At 38.8% G+C, this 21,757-nt stretch overlaps 1 protein-coding gene across 1 annotated transcript in view; it reads left to right on the top strand.

The window, feature by feature from the left end:
- LOC102868470 (fibroblast growth factor 12-like) overlaps nt 1–21,757 on the top strand; it is an 858,601-nt gene that overhangs the window by 6,459 nt on the left and 830,385 nt on the right. The window lies entirely within an intron of this gene.

Below are 21,757 nucleotides of genomic sequence, written 5' to 3'. Positions count from 1 at the left end.
TACGGATTTCAGTGCTCTGTCTCCAGTGACAAGTAACCCATTTGTGGTCATCATCAGAGTCACAGCCGTTTCTGTAGTCATACAGGTACCTACTACAGGTAGAGTCTCTTAACTTACAGGGAATCAAGTTGTGTATATTTAATTGAATTGCCTCTGTGAGTTCTCATGCTTTGTTCAGGAGATTTGAACTTGGGAGCAATGTATGAAGTCTGGCTATGAGTGGGGGTACCACAAACATAAGTTTGATTTAGGAATTCAGAAGACAGAAACTCAGAAGGCTTTCAGTATAGACACCTGCACATGCGGTCTCCCTAAAGGTTCAACCCCACATTCTGAGTTTTGCATAAGTGTTCAGAGTCCAATCAGGACCTGGAACCATATTGACAATATTGCTCAGTCATTTTTTTTTTTTTTGGAAACCCGGATGACTCACCTCATCATGAAGGAAAAGATTGTCAATATGCAATCACTAATTTAGAAAACTAGAATGCAATTTTAAGAAAGTTAGTTAGTTCTAAAAGATTTCCCCAAGCACATAAACATAAAAACCACAAAGCCAAATTAAAAAAAATACAAAGCTCATTTTCATTTTGTTGGGATAAGTAAAATAAAATGCAATACAACCCAAACCCAAAATGTAATAGAAGAGGCATTATGCCTAGCAGATCTAGGTTCTTCTAACAGTTCTAGTGATGTAACCTTGAAAAAGTTAAGAGACTAAGTATTAAAGGGTGGAGTTCATTTTGGACCAGAATATTTGAGAGGGCTTATTGTTCCAGGCACTTGAAACAACTAGGAAAACAGCTATAAATAGCCCACTGACCTGCCCTCTGGGAGCTGACAGTTTAGGGATATATTAACAGGCTAGATTCTTTCTCAAGAGCTATTTTGAACATTCTGTCTCTCCATTCATCTTTTGGCGCTGGAGTAGGTTACCCAGGAAGCTAGAACATATATTCTTTCAGTGATTGATGACCTCTATATAGGCACTTGACATTCTCCAGCAATAACACCTGCTTTTTGTATCCTTTTTCCTTTAATAAAATCATTGCATGGCGGAACATTTGAACTTAAGCTCTAAAATCTGTTCCAACTGACTAGCTACCTCACTAGTAAATCATTGCCTGATTTAGATGGTTATTGTAAGACTGGTTAGGTTATCACCTAGTTATCACCTTTCCTTCCCTATTCCTTTCCTCCTATGCCTTTAAGCTTCTGAAGATTCATTTGCAGAGTTCTGATTCCATTAAGTACAGGTAGCTCCCAATTTACAATGTGTTTGGGTTAGGACAAGCTGCACTTATAACTCTCCCTCCCTCTTTTTCTAAAACATCTTGTCTTTAGTGGTGTGACCTGTAATTTGCGGGTGCTGTCACTCTCTGATGTTTGCTTGCTGATGTTGAGGGCTAAGATTTATAAAGATACTGATCATGAAAAATAATTATGATTAAAACTTTTTAAAAAATCAAAGTATTCAACGTATATCAACTGACTTGAGGAGAACTGACTTAGGGAGGAGTCATTAGAACAAACCTCTGTTATTGTAAATGGAAAACTAACCAGAAAGCATTTTGTGCTTTATAATGGACCAAAACAATGTATTCTTTTTTTTTTCCATGTTGACTTACCTTGTTTGCTATATGTTAACAATCAAAGATAACATTCACAAGATAACTTATACTTTTCCAAAGAGTCTTTGGTGTATGTTATCTTCTTCAAAAACTTGTTACTACACAATTTAACTTGTTTTATGTATAAGAAAGCAGAGACCCTGGAAGGTTAAGTGACTTAGACACCTCTTACATATGTTTCATTTCAAATTAGAAATTATGATACTCACCCCAATTTCCATGCCATGATATCAGCACTGTGAAATAAAAATCTACAGATAGAATTTAGTATTCTTTAGAATCATAACCTATCTTTGATCATTATTAACTGTTTACCTTTTCCATTAGCCTATGGTTGTTAGGTGCCATTGAGTTGCTTGAAACTCATAGTGACTCGATATACAACAGTTCTGAACCCTGGTCTGTCTGAACAAATTTTATTGTCTTCACCACATTTACACCTCTGTCACTGAGTCAATCTATCTCATCCAAGGTGTTTCCCACTTGCATTGTCCACCCTCCCAAGCATGATGTTCTTTTCCAAGAACTGGTTCCTCCAGGCAAAGTATAGGACATTGTGCATCAAGTTCCTTTCTCCCAAGGAGCCATTCACTAGATGAGGAGGCAGAAATTGGTCTTTAGCCAGTTTTGGGGTTTTAGCAGCAAGCAAATCCTATGGACTCTAGGCACATCATCTTCACTAACTTCCACAAGAGGCTTAAATTCAACTAAGGAGATGTATTTGTGCTTATTCTACTTTTGTAAAAACAGTAAATCCTCTAATACCTCTTGTGCAATTTATAGCCTTCAAAAAAATCATTGGAAGATCACTGGGGTCCTACTCCACAGCAATGAGATTGATAGAGATTTCTGAGGGGAAAATGTTTTATATAGATGTCTCTACTTTTCCTCTTCTAGGGAGCTCTGGCCTTTAGAGGCTTCAGGCTTCAGGCCTGGTTTTAATTGTTTTTGGTCAAACATTCTTCTAAGTGTTATAGCACTGGTCTGTGCATTGATGTACAGAGGTAACTCATGGTTGCTGTGATGCTGAACACTGTGACACTGATGTGTCAAATGTGATTATGGTTACCCATGGTGGACAGTGTTTGGTGGAGCTCCCCGAATAAAACAAGCTTGGAAGCAGGGGTGGCATCCACTTCCAAAATAGTTTGCCTCCACAAACTCTATGAACATAGAGAAACAATGAAAGTTATATAAGTGTTCAGGTCTTTCATTTATAGGGTTGCTATGAGTTGTCTATAACTTGACAGCACTTAACAACAACAAACAACCTCTAATATCTACATATTGCTGGGTCTTGGTTAAGAGGCAGTTATATAAAATCCTCTCAGACAAAGGGATGGAAATACATTGGGTTAGTGTTAGATCTTGGATGGCTGTAAAACACTGACTATATAACAATTTTGGCCATTCACAAGGCTTCTCAACCAGAGGTGACTTCAGAAACACTGAGAATCTTGTAGTACATGGAATACAGATGGTTGAGAAAGACCTCAGGTGATTAGCATGTGGACCCTGGTTATAAATCAATAACTAAGCAGCAAGGTGGTTTTTGTTGTTAGGAAGTCTGAATGGGATATTATGCACTTAGAATGCTGTAGCAATTCTGGACACCATCTTTTCTGTGTTAAAAGGCAGTGCCGAAGAAGAGAGACTTAATTTCCATTCCACAGACTTGAGACAGAAAATAGACATGTAAAATAGATGGTGAGTGTCCCAGGCAAATAAGACATGTCATTTCCCCAACATCTCCATTCTCATCTCCTCATTAGCATCCTTGCATGCAAAGCACGGTAGATTCATATTTATAGTGCTAAGTTTAGTGTACTCTTCTCTCTCAGTTATTTTTTTGAAATAGAGTCTCTGCCTCCTTGTCTTTGAGGATGTGGGACTCTCACCCAAGGAGTCTGTGGTTCTTAGCCGCTGCGATGCAGCTGATGGTATCTTGGCAGAAGATCCAAATTATGCCTGTGAGTTTTCCATAGTTATCATCTTTAGCATCTACTCAGCCTGACTTTTTACTTGAAGTGAGCCCCACCATCAATGATTCAGAGAGTGCAGATAATTGAAAGTGGGGCCTTCGACTCTGTAAAAGATGCAAAGGGAAGTTGCTATTCTGTGGTTAGCTTTTTGTTTCTCTCCTGTTTGTGGACTAGCCATTAGCCTGAGAAGCAGACCAAAGAGACTAGATTGCAGAAAAAGAAATCTGAAAGCTTTCTGAGGTCATTCAAGAAGATAAGTAAGCAGAAGCAAAGGTTCTGTTAACAAACAGGCAGGAAGAGGCAGAAGCACCAGCCTACCAATAAAAGGGCCCATCTCGCCTTTCTCTCCTTTGCCCCTACAGTTATCATCTATGTGGAACAATCGGATCTTTCTCAGATACTCCAATGTGGAGTGCATTTTTAGGAAAGTTAATTGAACTTTAATATGGGACAAATTGAGAAATTCCTTTTTAGTTATCTGGAAACTAAGAATCTAGGAATATTTCTGGCTCTAAAAAAAAAGTGTTGGCATGTTTTTGCCCTTAATCTCATTCAAATATGAAATTGTGTTTTGATGCTCTACAAATAAGATGATTACACAAGATTTATTACATGATCATTCTGATTGTTAAAATCTGGAAGGTTTCAAATCAGATTATTTATGCAGTTTTCGCCAATGGCTCTTTGTTACATTTCAGAGTATTTTAAACATTTTAAGCATTATTTAAACTTGTATCTAGTTCACTTCTTTCTCTCTTTTGAGCTTTAAAGAAGAAATATTTACTGTGTGTCAAGAGAATGCTTACCATGTAAATTATGCTTTATTTGCAAACCTCCAAATAACTTGAAATCAGATGACATAGGTACTTTTTTTTAACTTATGGATTTTGCATCAGCATAAAAAGCAAAGTGATGATGCAAATATAATAAAGCCTGTCTATAAAGCTGAGGTGAGTGAGGCCAAAGCAATGATATTTGCTCATTTTAGCTGTAGCAATTTTTAAAAAAGATCATTAGTTTATTGACCCAATGAGCAACATTCCTTGTTGATGTTGGTAGGTGCCGTCAAGTCAAGTGTGTATCCTAGCGAACAAATGAACAACAGATCTGAACCGTGTCCTATCCTGTGCCATTCTCATCATCTCTGAAGCACGTTAGCCCAGAGGTAGTTGCAGTCACTATGTCAATCCACTTCACTGAAGATCTTCCTCTCTTTCAATGACTGTCCACCTTTCCAGGGCTGATGTCCCTTTCCAAAGAATAGTCTCTCTTAGAAACATGCCCAAAGTATGTGAAACAAAGTCTCACCCTCCTTACCTCCAACAAGCATTCTGGCTGCTCTTTTCCTAAAACATATCTGTTCGTTCTTTCGGCAGTCCATGGGATAGTCAGTGCTCTTTGCCAACAACACCACAGCTCAAAGGCATCAATTCTTTTCCTGTCATCTTTTTTCGTTGTCCAGCTCTCACATTCAACCACATAGCATGTGGTTGAAAAGAGCATGGCCTGAATCAAGTACACTAAAGTCTTCAAACTGATATCATTGCCCTTCAGTGATAAGAAGGAGTCTGTGAGAGCAGACTGGCCCAGTTCAGTAAATCTCCTGATCTCCTGACCAATGCTAGTAGCAAGGGTGTTGATTATTGATCTAAGTTGTTGTTGTTAAGGGCTGTTGAGTTGAAGATGACTCATAGCGACCCGATGAATGAAAGACCTGAACACTTATATAGCTTTCATCATTTCTCCAAGTTCATAGAGTTTCAGAGGAAAGCTATTTCAGAAGAGGGTGCCACTCCTGCTTCCAAGCTTGTTTTAATCAGGGAGCTCCACTAAACATTGTTCACTATGGGTAACCATTCTCACACTTGGCCCCTCAGTGTCACAGTGCTTAGCATCACAGCAACCACGAGTTACCTCTGTACAGCAAATGGACACACCAGGCTACACCACTTAAGAAAAAAAAATTACTGACAATTTAAATCTTCTCTCCATTTATCATGATATTGCTTATTGGTCCAGTAATAGTGAGGACATTTGTTTTCTTGATGTTGAGATGCAATCCATGTTGAAGACTGTATTCTTTGATTTTCTGTAGCAAGCATTTCAAGTCCTCCTCACTTCAACAAGCAAGGTTGTGTCTTCTCCATGACACAAGTTGTTGATGAATTCCCTCCAATGTTGATGCCACATTCTTCTTTATAGAGTTCAGCTTCTCAAATGATTTGCTTCATGTACAGATTTAATTGGTATAGGGAAAGGACAGAACCCTGAAGCTCACCTTTCTTTCTTTTTTTTTAAATGTTTATTGATTTTAAACCATGCAGTGTTTACTGCCTCTGAAAACCCACTTGAGGGTCAGCTATAGGTCAGTTCTAACTTGAAGGCACCCAACAACCACAATCTCAATAACAATAATAAACATAGGTGACTTAGGCTTTGGGCTCAGTGATAAGCTGCTAAACAGTTTTAGTTGAACTTAGCTCAAGCACATCCCTTCCTTCTTTGTGGTGTAATGTTTTATTCATGTCAGACATCAATAGTGCATTTGAGGACATAGAGTTTTATAAAAACAATGTTTCTGTGGCTCTTACTATGTATCAGACATTGTGCTTTATGTGTATTAACTCATTTAATCCTCATAACAACCCAAAAGGATTAGTCCTAGTTTGTCGTTGTTATGAACTGTTAGGTTGTAACTCAGTTGATCCTTCAGTGGGTTTTCAGAGGCAGTACATGACGGGAGAGGAGATTGTCCATCGTTCTCCCACAGAGTAGCTGGGAATTCAAACTACATGCCTCTGCGTTGGCAGGGAAGCTCCTTACCACTAGGCCACCAAAGCTCCCTGGTACTATTTTTTGTTGTTTCTGTGTGCTATTGAGTCAGAACCAACTCACTGCTGACCCTCCAGTCAGTTTCCAGAGGTAGTCAATTGCAGGGGAGGAGAATGCCCATCCTGCAGAGCAGCTGGTGGATCCAAACCACATGCCTTTGGGATTGCAGTGCAGCTTCCTACCACTAGTCCGTCAGAGCTCCCTAGTCCTGTTTTAGGGACTGGAAAACCCAGATTGAGAAACATGAAATAGCTTACCTCAGGTTGCCTAGTGGCAGACTGGTTTTGGAGACTGTGAGTTTAATTGATATTGAATACCTAAGGCATATATTGCTGGAGTCCGGCCAACTTCCCTTTATTGCTGAAAACCTATTCCAGCTGTGTACAAATAGACTGTATTAACCTGCAGCCTGCCCTATCTCTGTAGGTTCAGGCTCATCTAAGCCATGAGCCTATGAGAGTCAGATTTTGGGAACCATCACAGGCTCCTTCTTGCCATTAGGTGGGCTCAAGAAAGAGCCTGCCGTTCCCTTGTACCTTAGGCTGGATTCCAACTCCAGTGGTTTACATGAGCGTCTGGCTGAAGCTCGTTTTCACAGCCCTTACCTTGACTAGCTGTCTTGCTTGTCTTGGATGCATAGTTTCATAGTAGAATGATAAAACAAAATCAACCTGTTGCTGTCCATTCAGTTCTGATTCATGGCAACTGTATGTGTTACAGAGTAGTGTTCCTCCATTGGGTTTCCTTGGCCGAATTGCTACAGAGGCAGACAGAGCACCAGAGGCCTTTTCCACAGAGCCCATTTTTACATTCGCCCTTTTGCTCAGTACTAGATGGAGCTTTTGGTAGCAGTAGACCACCACGTGTGAACTTTCTTGTCACAAGATTGATTCCTATTGATGCTGGAAGTCACCGCCTTTTCAATCTTAATACTGTATTTTCTTTTTCCTTTTTCATCGCTCCTCCTCCCTGCTTTGACAGCAGCTGTGAATGGTCTGGCTTTGAGTAATTCCTTCTCCACGCTGCTGACCGTTCTTGCCATCATCAGTTTTCTTCTTCATCTTAGTTCTGGTTCATACACTTGCCATGGAGCTGAGGTAGGTAGTTTAAAACCATAGTTTCATTCTCATTCAAAGGATGCTAAATAATGAAAACGTGAGTCTTTGTTGGCCAGTCCCTTGCTACGTTTCATTAGAATTTTACTGATTTGCTGCTATTGTGTGACCTGAAATTCTATTCAGTTTTCTGAAAAAGAGACATTGACTTTTGCGTTCGAAGTGTTGACCCAGGAAACATCCCATTGCTCATGCCAGGATAATGAGGGTGACTTTCTGTGCAATTGTCCCACACTAAGAGTTGAGCGTAACTCATAGTAACCTGAAGGCTTGTTAAAAATAGATGGCTGAGTCCTGACCCATAGCTTCTGATTCTGTAAGTCTAAATTTGTAGAGGCAGCAAGTTCACAGCCAATGGTGAGCATGCTAATCAAGGGAACATACTTTGAGAACATTGGTGTGGATAGCATGGTTTGTGTTTCTCTTGTGACTGGGTGTATACATTACAAAATAAATGCAAACTCATTGCTATTGAGTTGGAACTGAGTCATAGCTGGTGCTCTATGGGGTTACTGAGAAGAGATTGCCCATCTTTCTCTGATGGAACAGCTGGTGAATTCATACAACCAAAGAGACCTTTGTATTAGCAGCATTGCTCCATGTGGACGAGATAATTAGAGCTTCTTTTTCTTATTATATCATCTTAATTTTATTACTAAGTAGTTAGTACCAAGTAACATTTTCATAAAGGAACCTTGTAAGCCTAAACTATTAACCAAGATGCCATTTAGATAATAATCTCAGTGCGATCCACATCTGCCAGTTCATTAATATACACATCTACTTCGGGACATTTATACCTCATGCATATTTCTCATCATTGGGCCTGAAAATGAAAAATGGCACAGCTTCTGACCTCAAGAACCTTACAGACTTGCTTTGCAAATTGATAACAACAGAAACCTAGGAAGAACTGACAGCGGACAACACATGTGAACATTTAAATTTAAATTTACTTTTACCATTATATCTTCTGTGTGAACGGCTCAGAGTAGGTGTTACAGGCAAGCAAGAAATAAGAAAGACAAGGTTCATACTCTTTCCTGTTATACAAGATACAAAACAGAATCTGTGAGTACACCAAAAACCGTAAATCTGCCATTTGCACAGGGTCTTGGAGAAGAAATTAATCTGAGGCATCCAAGTAGAAAAGCATCCCAAGTGGATGGAATGGCACGAACAAAGTTATGAAGGGAGGACTTGGGGTGTAGTAGGAGAAGATTACTTGATTGGTAATTCATTAATCTAATAAGTAGCTGCCTTGACAGACACTGTTTTAGGTGTTGAGTATAGTAGTGAAAAGACAAAAATCCCTGTCTGTCCAGGTATCAGGTAATCTTGATTGCAGGATACAGTGGGTGATGAATCATGGAGGGAAAAAATTGGGGACAAATTGTGGAAGCTTGTTACAAATTATGCAATTTAGGTGAGCATAACTTAGGTTTTAAAAATATTAATTACTGTTATGATATTTTTATAAATAATATCCCTAGGACTTTTAGAATGCAATTCTACTTGTAAAGCTTCAATTTGCTTACTAGCTTCTCAAGAACATGTCTACTGTGCAAAGCAAGGCACCCCTAAAGGCACAGTGCTGTGGCCAGAGGGCTTGTGTGATCCAGCATTCCACTCTCTCACCTTGCCAACCTCTGCTGCTGACACAGTTCCCTTACTTAATGGAAGCACTGAGCTTCTTTTCTGTTCAAGTTTGGCTCTCAAGCCCCTGAAATGCTAGCACTATTTCTACCTCATCGAAATGTACCGATTTGGTATTTTTGGGAAAATTCCAAAAATTGTCCGAAATGTCAAGCTAAAAAAATTACTGCCTGAGGACCTGTAAGTTATTTTCAAGTCTAAAATACAGTGATAAGACAAACACTGTCCCATGGACTGCCAGTAGAACAAACACACAGATCTTGGAGAAAGTGCAGCTGAAGTGTATCCTCGATGCAAAGATGACAAAGCTTTGTCTCACAGATTTTGAACATGTAGCTAGGAGAGGCTATTCCTTGGAAAGGGACATTATGTTTGGGAAGATGGAGTGTCAGTGAAAGAGAGGACACTCCAAGTGAGATGAGTTGACACAGTGACTTCAACAATGAGCTCCAGTGAGTCAGAGATGATAAGGATAGATCAGGATAGGGCAGGGTTCAGGTCTCTTACTCATAGGATTGCCGTGAGTGGTACTTGACTCAATAGCCTCTAACAAAAGCAACAATACGAAATATTGTCCTCTACACACTGTGAAACTATTACATGAAGTTTCTCATGTACTTCTATCCTGAAATAATATGAAATACATTCTTGATTTCTTTTTTTGACCTTCACTCTTTCAGTGGTATATATCGATATTCAAATCACATGTTTTCTAGAGAAGATATTAGGTATCATCAAGGAGGTTCTGACTTATAGTGATCTTGCCTACAAAGGAACAAAATTTGACTGAGTCCTGCACTGTCCTCACAATTTCTATTTGGGCTGAAATCTGTTGTACCCACTGTGTCAATCTATCTCACCGGGGATATTCTTTTTTGCCAGCTCCACTTATCTAAGTTAGAATCAGTTCTGATCTTGATTTTTTTTTTCTCCCTGTCCACATTTTAGGAGAAGACTTTGCACCAGGTCCTTTATCTCTCTAATTCCAGTCACCATGAGTTGCAGTCAACTTGATGGCAAATAACAACAGAAGCTGCATGCAAGGGAGATGTTGCCGTCATGCTTCCCCGTTGACCGCAACTTGTAATGATCCTCTGAACCACAGATCTGGGCCTTGCCTTACACGGCACCACCAATAATAATAACCACCATCCCATTGCCATTAGTTGATTTCAATTCACTGTGGCTGCACAGGACAGAGTAGATCTTTTCTATACATTTTCCAAGCTGTAATCTTTTCCCACTTTTGTATATATTTAACAGTTTTTCTTTTTTATTATGCTTTGAGTGAAATTTTACAAAGCAAACTGGTTTTTATTCAACTTTTCATAAAATCTTGAAAATGTCAATTACAATAACCACAATTTAACTACACTCTTCCCATTTCGTCTCATTCCCATTGATTTTCCTATCATACCCCTATTTACCTTCTGAGCTTTGTCTCTGGACAAGTGCTGCCCCTTTGCCTTTGTATGACTGACTGTTCTCGGAAATGAGTGCCTCCCTGGTATTAGTGCTCACCTTAAAGGCTAGTTTATTGTTTGGTTGGAAGTTGAGCCACAAGGATGAGTTTTGTAATAGATTCAAAATGTGATGAATGGTAATAGTCTTGAAGGTTCCACCAGTCTCCATCAGACCAGCAAACATGGCCATTTTTTGGTTTATAAGTTGTGTTACACAATTTCCCCCACTATTTCCAGGACCTTGTGTTTTGATCTCTGTTAGAGTGAGTAGTCACATATAGAAGCTAAATGCCCTCTAGTTCATCTACCCTTAGAGTCTCCGGTTCAAGTGGTCCATTAGTCCTTTGTTTCCATACACTTTTGATGTCATCTCACAAGCCTTTAATATCTCAGTAGTTATTTACCTAAGGACGTAGAACATTTTTCTGTGTGTGTGGACTATGTTATACCAATTGCCCTTGATGTCCTCTGAGACTGTATGGTTCTAGGACTAGAAGATCAGACTGTTATATGTCTCTACTGCAGACGAAAATAGTAAATAGTGGGTTCAGACCACTTTTCTGTCAGTGAGTAACCAAGCACTTAACCACTGTGCCACCAAGGCTCTTTGTTAACAACAACAATAATAATATCTACTTATAAAGTTGTCAGAAGATTAAATAAAAATAGCACAGGTAAGAAGTAAAGAAGAAGAAAAAAAGAATAGCATATATAAAATATTTATCTCACTGCCTGGCATGATAGTAAACACTCATTATAAGGTAGTGTTCGATGTGGATTTCTGTCCTGGAGGGGGTGAAACCAGGTGGTTCTTTGGAGGCAAAGATTTTGAAAATCCATTTTATATACTTGGAGAATGTAGACAGGAGGGACAAGTCCTTGGAGAAGGACATCATGCTTGGAAAGGTGGAGGGAGAGCGCAAGAGAGGAAAACCCTGAAGGAGATAGATTGACACATTGACGGTGGTAATGGGAGCAGGTGTGTCAGAGATGGTAAGGTTGACTCAGGATAGGATAAGGTTCAGAGCTAATATTTGTAGGGTCTTGGATGACTCAATGATGCATAACAACAACATAAGATGGGGGTCACATTTTGGTCTGCTCACTGCTAGTGCTAAAGATTTGTGGTTTGAATCTATCTCCTCTAGAAAAAGATAAGCAGTCTGCTTCCCTTAAGATTTACAGTCTTGGAAACCCCTGGGAGGTTGCCTTTAGTGGGAATAAGCTTGAGGGTCTTGTGTTTTATGATTTTAGGTAGGTCAAAATGCCCTCATTTCATCCTCTGGTATAAATCAGAATCATGAGTTTTTGCCACGTGATGGTATCTAATAGTTTCTTTTAAGTTTGTTTAAATGAAATTCAAGCATAACACTTCCAACCTACATTTTAGTAGTCAAACTCACCTTCTTAACCCATTACCATCTAGTAAGAACTAACTGATAACTGACCCTCCAATGGGGCTTTCAGAGCCTATAAATTGCACAGAAAAAGATTGCCCTTCTTGCTTCCTTGGAGTAGCTGGTGGATTTGAACTTCCTGCCTTTGGGCTGGAAGCACAATTCCTTACCCACTAGATCAATTAGGTATATGATGATGTTTCAACACCCAAGCCAAACTTAACTGTCTTCCAGTCAATCCTGTTTCATAAGATAGAATTGAACTGCTGCATAGGGTTTCTAAGGTCCTCATGCCTGTGGATCAGACAGCCACATCTTTCTCCTGTGAAATAGCTGGTGACTTCTAAGGGCAAAGCTCCTGGTTAGTATCAGAACGCTTTAACCACTGAACTTTCAGGACTCCTTTAGTTGCAACACACTACTGTAAAATAAAGCAACCCTACAAAAATATTGATTTTGGATCAAAATCTTAAAGCTGTTCCAGGAAAAAACATTTTGCCAAACTATCCAGTGGCTGAACTCTAGAATGCTATCATGTATAAAGAAGCCTGCAGCCTAGCTGGTGAAAGATTTATGAACACAGTTTTGTAAATGAAGGTCAGCAGATGATTTTCATTTAATAAGCATAAGGAGGGGTTAGGCAGATGGCAAGGGCAGGCATGTCTCTCCTCGGAGCAACTTTTCCTGATCTTGACTGACCATTGAATCAAGGCTCAGCAGAGGTGTGAGGGCACTGGGGAGTGCCCTGCAGGATAAGCAATTCTTCAGAAACTTCTAGAGCAAGAGAGGTATAAAGGCAATTCATTGCATGATATTTGAACTGATTGCCTTCCACTTATTCTTTCCTTTTTTTAAAAAAAATGCTTATATCTTCACAATTAGGGAAGATATGTTATCAAAGATCATAGTCCCTGGTCTGCTCTGATTCCCTCCCTCTCACATTATATCTTTTAGCTCATTTTCATCCTTACCCCTGAATCCTAATAATTATCTCCTCAAAGTTTCTCTGCTTTATATTGATGCTCTGCTGTAGAAATGAAATATTCTTTTCTCTCTCATGACATTAAGGAAACATAATTTCCATTCTACCCTCTTTTTTAATTTTTTAAAATTATTTTTGTGTGTGTACCGTCAAATTGCATCTGACTGGTTCAGGAAGAGATTGTCTCTCCTTCTCCAGCAGAGCATCTGGTGGTTTCGAACTGCTCACCTCAGGGATTGCAATGCAGTTTCTTGCCACTAAGCCACCAGAGCTCACCTCCATTCTACCCTCTTTCCAATAGTGATATATTGTTGTTGTTGTTGTTGTTGTTAGCTCAGTATTTTTTTTTTAAAAAAAGAAATAAAGTAATTGCTATTGAGTCAACTCTGATTTTTGGCAACCTCACATGTGTCAAAAGTTGTTCAGTAGCCTTGCCAATGGCTGATATTTCAGCATAGGTCACCAGGCCTTTCTTCTGATAATCTTCTGGATGATTTTAAACCTCCACGCTTTTGGCTAGCAGCCAGGCATATGAATAATTTGTATTACCTAGAGACTCCAAGAGTGTTGACTGTGAACTCAAGCAAACTAAAATTGTTGGAGAGGAACATCATGCTTGGGAGAGTGGAGGGACAGTGCAAGAGAAGAAGACCTTCAATGAGATGGATTGATTCAGTGACTAGGGTGGTGGGGGTTGGTATATCAGAGACAATAAGGTTGGCTCAGGATAGAGCAGGATTCAGGACTGTTATACAGAGAGTCACTATGAGTCACAGGCGACTTGATGGTTCATAACAGCAGCTGCAACACTCCATGCCAGTATTTACTTCTTGTTATGTGCTGTCGAGTCAGCTATGATGAACAATGACTGTGAATCTTGCCTTATATTTCTTACACTTCTCTCACAATCTCTAATATTACTTATTAGCCCAATATTACAGTCACTTTGCCAATCCATCTCATAGAGGGTCTTCCTCTGTATCTGTGACATGTCACCGTTCCAAGCATGATGCCCTTCTTTAAGGACTGGCCCTTCCAGACAACATGCCTAAAGCATGTGAGACAGAGCTTCAAAATCCTTGCCTCCAATAAACAACCTGATCTTACCCTCTCCAAGACAGACATGTTTGCTTTCTTGAAAGTCCATACTAGGCCCAATACTCTTCTCCAGCACCACAACTCAAAGGCATTGACTCTTCTTCAGTCATCCTTATTCATTGACCAGTTCTCAGATAAATAGCAAACATTTGAGAAGACCATGACCTAGATCAGGTGCACCTTAGTGTCTAGACATTTTTGTTCTTTCATGATCTGCAGAGGTCCTTGACTAGGTCAAAGCATTTTGTGTGAACATTTTTCTTGACCAACTCAAGTTGAATTATATTCTTTCTTCTGCCTTCAGGTTTTGTTTTTCTTCTTGTTCACAGATGTTTCTTGTTTGCTTAGTTTTTGGCATGCTTTTCACTATTTAACTTGTGCTCCCTGCCAGTTTCCTGTCACTTCAAGGCATTCAGGTTCATAGGGAGGCTATCAAGAGTATCTTCTTGATGTAATATCTCTGGAAACCTTCTGACTTGGTGCTAACTGCACTTTTTTACTTCCCTGACCTCTACGTCAGTGTGGTTCTGAAAGTTCCTTTCCCCTAATTTTGTGAATTGTCTCCACATCTTTCTGACTGGATATATTGTTTCCCTGTATCCTCCTAATTAATTTTTTTTTAGCTTCCCCCCTTTATTTTGGTATGATACATTCTCCAACAGCTTCCTGAATAAAGATATATACCAGCTAAATTTGATGAGATTTTGCATGTCTGAAAATATCTTTATACTTTTCTCATATTCCAACAACAATTTGGCTAGGTATGGAATTACAGGTTTAAAATAATTCTCTTTCTGAATTAAAATGCCCCAATATAATATCTCGCTCAGTTTTGGTGCTCAGACCTGAGGTCGTTTTTGATTTCTTATTTTTTGGAGCATGATTGCTTTTCTTTACCCCTGGAAAATTGTAGCACTGTTTGTTTTTCCCAGTGTCCTGGAAATTTATGATGATTTGCCTTGTGGTGACTGAGTTTTCATCTGGGTACTTAAATGAGTTCCTTTAATGCAGAAACTCATATTCTTTAATTCTGGGACATATTCTTTATTATTTCCTATTCCCTGTTTTGTTGTTCCAGTTTTTTTGAAACCTTGTCAGCTGCATACCCTTTGAAGGACTTGTGAAGAGTTTGTAGACAAGTTGATTTGTTGCTGTTATGTACTATTAGATCACTTTCAACTAGTGATAACCCCACTGGCAGAGTATAACTGCCTGGTGGGATTTTCTTGGCTGTAATAATTATGGAAGCAAAGGGCCAGATCTTTCTTCCATGCAGCTGATGAGTAGGTTCGAACAACTTTTCAGTTAGCCCCAGAATACTTAACAGATCTGCTGCTGGTTCTCCTTGTAAGTTTACTTTTCTATTTCCCCACCCCATTACTGACTTAGGATGCACCATTCTCAGGTCTGCTGAATTCTCTGTAACTTGACCAGTTTGGTTCGGATTTCTAACTTTTGGTTACAGGAGCTCTGGCAGCAGTGCACTGGGAGTTGTGCTGCTCAATTCAAGATGATGCTTCTCTACTGGTTCAAACCCCTCTGGGGATCCATGGGAGAACTATGAATAAATGCCTCCCATGCAATTTACAATCTCTGAGACCTACTGGAAGGCCAGCTTTGGGTTGATGGCAATGAGGGTTGTTAGTGCTTGGTTGAGGGCTGTTTGTTTTTTTGTTGTTGTTTATTTTGAGTACATTTTTGTTGCTCTTTTCTTCTCTCCTTTCACCCTAACTCTGAAGATATACAGGAAAATGCAAGCATACACACATTTTCATTGTGTTTTAAATGGTATTGCATGTCTCCCTGGGAGATATAAAAGGTTAACATGCTCATTGCTAACAGAAAGGTTGATAATTTGAGTCTTTTGGAAGAAAGGCCCGAGGATATACTTCCAAGTATTCATTCACTTCCATTGACTTGATTCCAACTCATGGCAGCTCTGTTGGTTTCCCCAGGATGTAAATCAATGAGGAGAACTTGCCTTTCTTTGTCCTTCAAAGCACGTGCTGGAGATGCATGGCCTTAGGTTTAGCCGCACAGGTGCTTTGCACTACACCGAAGACTGCTATTATGTGCCATTAAGTTGACTATGACCATGACTGAGAACGACAGATCTGAACCTTGCCCTATCTTGCACCATTCTTCTGAACTCCGGCATCTCAAGTCCATTGTTATAGTCACTGTGACAATCATCTTATTGAGGCTCTTCCTCTCTTTCTCTGACCCTCCACATTTCCCAGCGTGATATTTTTTCCCCCAAAGACTTGTACCTCCTGATAAGATGCTCAGAGGATGTGAGACAAAGTTTCACCATCCTTGCCTTTTAGGGAGCATCCAAGGTTCATTTCCTCCAACACAAACTTGTTTGGCTTCTTTGGCAGGCTGCAAGATACTCAGTATTCCTTGCCAATACTACAATGCAAAGGTATCAATTTTTCAATGAATCCTTATTTATTATTCAACTTTCAAATGCATAAGAAGCAATCAAAAATATCATGACCTGGATCAGGTTCACCTTGGACTTGAAGCTGAAATCTTTACCCTTTTGCACTTTGGATAGGTCTTTGATAGCAGATTTTCCCAGTGCAACATGTCTTTTGATTTCTTGACTGCTGCTATCATGGTTGTTGATTATAGAATGAAGAAAAGTGACATTGTTGACAGACTCTTTTTTTTTTTCAATTTGTCTATCAAGATGTTGCCTATTGGTCCTATCATGAGGATTTTTGTTTTGTCATTGCTTAGATGTAACCCATATTGAAGACTGTATTCCTTGATGTTCTACAGCAAGTGTTTCAAGTCTTCACTTTCAGCAAGCAAGCTATTGCAAGTTAATTAAGAATCTTCTTCAAATCTTGATGCCACAGTTTTCTTCATATATTCAAGTTTCTGGATTTTCCCAACATTGAATAAGTACAGAGAAAGTATACTACTCTGACTTACACCTTTTCTGATTTTAAACTACGCAGTGTTCCTTTGTTCTGTTCAGACAATTGCTTCTTAGTCTATGTATAGGTTTTTCAGTAACACAATTAAAAGTTCTAGGAGTCCTACAGTTCTATTAGTCATAACTTGTTATTATCAACACAGTCAAATGTCTTTACATAGTCAGTAAAACACAAGTAAATACCTTTCTGATATTCTTTGCTTTCAGCCAAGATACATGTGAAATGAGCAATGATATTCCTCATACCATGGCCTCTTTTGAATCCAATTTCAATTTCTGGCAGTTGTCTGTCATTGTACTATTCAAGCTGTTTTTACTAATCTTCGGTAAGGTTTTACTTTTTTTGTGAAATTAATGCTATTGTTCAACAATTTCCACAATTTATGGAATCACTGTCCTTATGAATGGGAACTAATTGGAGTCTTTTCCAGTGAATTAGCCAGGTAGCTGTCTTCACAATTGCTAGGCATAAACAAGTGATCAAAGAGATTTGTCACTGAAAATCTTTTGGGACACATTTCTACTCTGAGTCACATTAATCAATTCTGTTTTGACAACAACTATTACTGTTACTGTATTTTAGGTAGGAATTAAAGTAAAAACCTACATTCAATCTTCCATCTTAAAAGATTTTTGTCTGCTTAAAATTGAAAACTAAGCCCAGACAGAAACAATTATGGAGGGTAGACAGACACTGGAAAGGAGGGAGGGAGGGAGGGAGAAGACATACACACACACACACACACACACACACAGAGAGAGAGAGAGAGAGAGTGAGATATTAGTGAATGGGTGGGTAGAATGAAGAGAAAGGGACAATACAGTAAGGTTTTAGTAAGATGATATAAATAATGATATGTACAACTATAATTGATGTTAGAAGACAATGTTTATACAATTGAATGAAAACCAGTTTGTTTTTAAAAAAGAAAAAATATTAAGCAATCTCATAGGAAGATAAACTCAGTTCAGAGGTCCTAGATAGGCATTTAGGGGTCTTTGTCAATATCCACTCGGCTTCCTTAGTTTACCTAGTACACTTTAGTTTGAGATCTAAAGGGTCATTCTATAGTAACCTTCCCACAAAGAAACATTATGCAAATTATATAAAGAATTTACTCGGTTAAGGGGATTTTCAATTTCATCTCTACATATTTTTAACCTATTGATTTTTGGTGTCCTCATTCATTCATTCATTCTTCCACTGACTGGGCACTCTTTGGACTTTTACCCTGAGCTATAAGCAGCTGTTCTAGATAGAACAATGAATAAGAGATATTGCTTGACCTCACAAGCTCTCCACATTAGCATTGTTGTCCAGGATACAATTTGGCAAATCCCATATTAGGGATATTAACAAGGGCTATAGGCCTCAGGGGGTGGGAATGATTAAGTGAGCCCTCAGCAGTCACAATTAGAAATGTGTTTCAGCACTCACTCTTGAAGTAATAACATCCCAGAAAATCCCATTATTGACTTGTAATTAGCAATTTCCTGGCATTGCAGAACTTTAATGAAATCTTTATATCAGAAAGAACTTTTGAAATAATATTTAGGGTCATCATTTTACCTGGAAAAACTGAGGTTCAGGTTCAGGTTTAAGTGGCTTACTCCTGATGAAGTCAAGGCTGAAATTCAGGCTTCTTGATTGTTACACTAATATTCTTTCCTCTAAATCATATGAAGTCTCTGTCCTAAGGCTCAGTACCTATTTATATGATTAACATTTTTTTTACTGGAGTCTCAGAGATCTGGAAGTACCGGTTGTTGTGAGATGCCTTTGACTTATAGCAACCCTGTAAACAAGAGCCTTGCTCTATCCTGCACTTCGTCACAATCTCAGATCCACTCTAACAGTTATAGTGACTATGTCAATCCATCTTACTGATGATCTTCCTCTACCACCTTCCACTTTTCCAAGCATGACATCTTTTTCGCAAGGACTAGGCCTTCCTAACAACATGACCAAAATACGTGAGATGATATTTCATGACCTTTACCTCTAAGGAGCATACTGGTTTCATTTCCTCCAAGATAGACAGACATGCTAGTTCTTTATTAAGTGGAATTTGAGTCTGTCAATTTCTTTAAAAACAGTAATTTAATCGAAGGATCTATGTTTTAGCTATAAGTGCAGGGCTCAAATTATTTCATGTAAAAAGCAAACAGTTTGGGGGTTTCTTGCTTTCTCTTGAAAGCAAGGCCACAATTCTGAAGTGCAAAGATAAGACTCTTTTTCTTGCAAAAGTTAAGGCTGATTTGATTTAAATTCTCCCCAAAGTTTCAGGGAGTGGCTTCCCAAATGGAACTTTGGTTCTGACATTTTCCTATATATTTTTGAGATATTTCCATGTTTTTATTGTCTTGAAAGCATGCAACAGATGTACAAACATAGAATTTAAACATTTTGGGGAGGCGGAGAATACTGTCTTCAGTGAATGCTTATGAGTGTAATGCATTCTGTTAAATGTATGGTTTCTTGACTTAATTAAGTATTAGCAAATGGTACATTATAGGGAAGCCGAGAACTATAAAAAACACATATTGTTCAGTTGTCAGTTCTTCAACAATAATATAATAATTGTATTATTCATGAAAAATAAAACAACTTATAAAAGATCTTCATTCTTCCCCAAGTACACTGTTTATTCCCACAATTAACTATTAGTTTGCCGTTTTCTGCATAAGGTTGTTCCTAATCTTCCTGTAGAAAATTCCTTCCCTCTTAAGGTCCTTTGAATCACTGCAGTAGTTTAGATTTCATTCTGCACCATTGTTGTTGATGTTGTGATGCTTGTAACAGAACAAAAAAATTGTCTTATCCTGCATCAACTTCACAAATTTTTGGTGTGCTCAATTTTGTTGTTGTAGCAAATATGTCATGCAGAATTCTGTTGTGATTCAAGTGTTTTCACTGGCTACTTTTCAGAAACAGGCCTTTCTTCCTAGTCTTAGTCTTGAAGCTCTGTTGCAGCCTATCTGCCACAGGTGACCATTGCTTGTATTTGAAATGTTGGCGGCATAGGTTTTATCAACGTGGATGTGAAAGCCAACACAGCACAGCAAATTGACAGATGAGTGCTTTGGTTGTTCAGTGCCCTGACTGTACGTACAATGGAACAGAAAGTCCTGTGTCAGTGTACCTCGTTAAGGCATTCCTCATATTGTCTGCTCTGGGGACTGGCCCTTCCTCAGTATGTGCCCAAAGTATATGAGATAAAATCTCACCACCCTTGTTTATAAGAAGTATTCTAGCTACTCTTCTTTTAAATATTTGGATTTTTTGGCAGTCAATGGCATATTAAATAATCCTTGCCAATTTAAAAATTCACAGATATCAAGTCTGGTTTTCTTTACTTAGTGTCCAGCTTTCACATTTATATGAGGTGATTGAAGTGATCATGAGTTGGATCAGAACACCTTAGTCTTCAAAGTGACATCCTTGCTCTTTCTATAAAGGGGTCTTTGACAGCAGATATACCAACTACAATATATGATTTTATTTCTTGCTTGCTGCTTTTATGGACACTGATTATAGATAGAATGAAAATAAAATCTCAATATCTATGTTTTTCTCCACTTACCATGACATTGATTATTGGTCCAATTGTGAGGAGTTTTATTTTCCTCACATTAAAGTGTAATCCATACTGAAGGTTATCATCTTTGAGCTTCAACGATGGGTGATGAACCTTCTACATCACACTACATTTTCTTGAGGACATAGCTTAGTTTCTCTGTTGTGAACTTCATGAAGGGAAGAACTGTGTCATTTTTCTTTGGTATCTTTGTGACTTGGCACCTAATAAGTTATATAATTCAATAGAAAATTAATGGAATGAATGAGTGTATAAATCCCTTGATATTCAATCATACTGATGTTCATAATACTCTTAATTGTATCAGGACATATAGACTCAAGTCTGACCCACGTTCAGCATGCATCCACTTGTTCCTTCTTTCTTTTCGTAAAACATCCTCATTTTTCATCCTGAGCCCAAATACAGCCTTCCCAATAATGAATTTCATTGACTGTGCTGCCTGGGGAAGATAATCATTGATCCTTATCTAGGAGAAATCTAGTTGGGCTTACAAACTGCCTCCCCAACCCTGTTAGAAGCAATTTTCTTGCTGTTTCTAAAAATGAGACACAAAACAGTATCTTTTTCTGTTGTTATCTGTATACAGGAAGGAATCACTGTATCTTGACTCTGAACTGTGCGTGTGTCTCACTGCCCCTCTTCTGTTCTTCCATCTGTCAGGAGCTGCATGTGCCACTCCCTGCCAGCTCCCATGTAGCCAGCTGGGACACATCCTCACATTCTTAGTGAGATCCCTGATCCTAGTGCTTCTGGAATACAGATGGTACTTCTCAGGAGCTTTTGTTAAGGACAACAAGGAGGCTTCAGCACTAACCCAAAGTGGTGGCCTTTCTGGAGTCAAGGCTATGCAAGCTTGTTCTTCAATATATCCTGGTTTTATGCTTCCTAAGGGCTAGGTATAGAAGTGTTTCAGATTTTTCAAGCTTTAAAGCTTGAGTTAAAGTAACTGAATAATATAAGACAAAAATTTGTTCCCATTCCAAAGAAAGGTGACCCAACTGAGTGTGGAAACTACAGAACAGTGTCATTGATTTCACATGCAAGCAAGATTC

Source organism: Elephantulus edwardii, unplaced genomic scaffold, assembly GCF_000299155.1.
Source record: "Elephantulus edwardii isolate Elephantulus edwardi_28Jun2011 unplaced genomic scaffold, EleEdw1.0 scaffold00232, whole genome shotgun sequence".
Taxonomy (NCBI): domain Eukaryota; kingdom Metazoa; phylum Chordata; class Mammalia; order Macroscelidea; family Macroscelididae; genus Elephantulus; species Elephantulus edwardii.
Note: the sequence above shows the minus strand (reverse complement) of the source record. Positions and strands in the feature narration are given on the sequence as shown.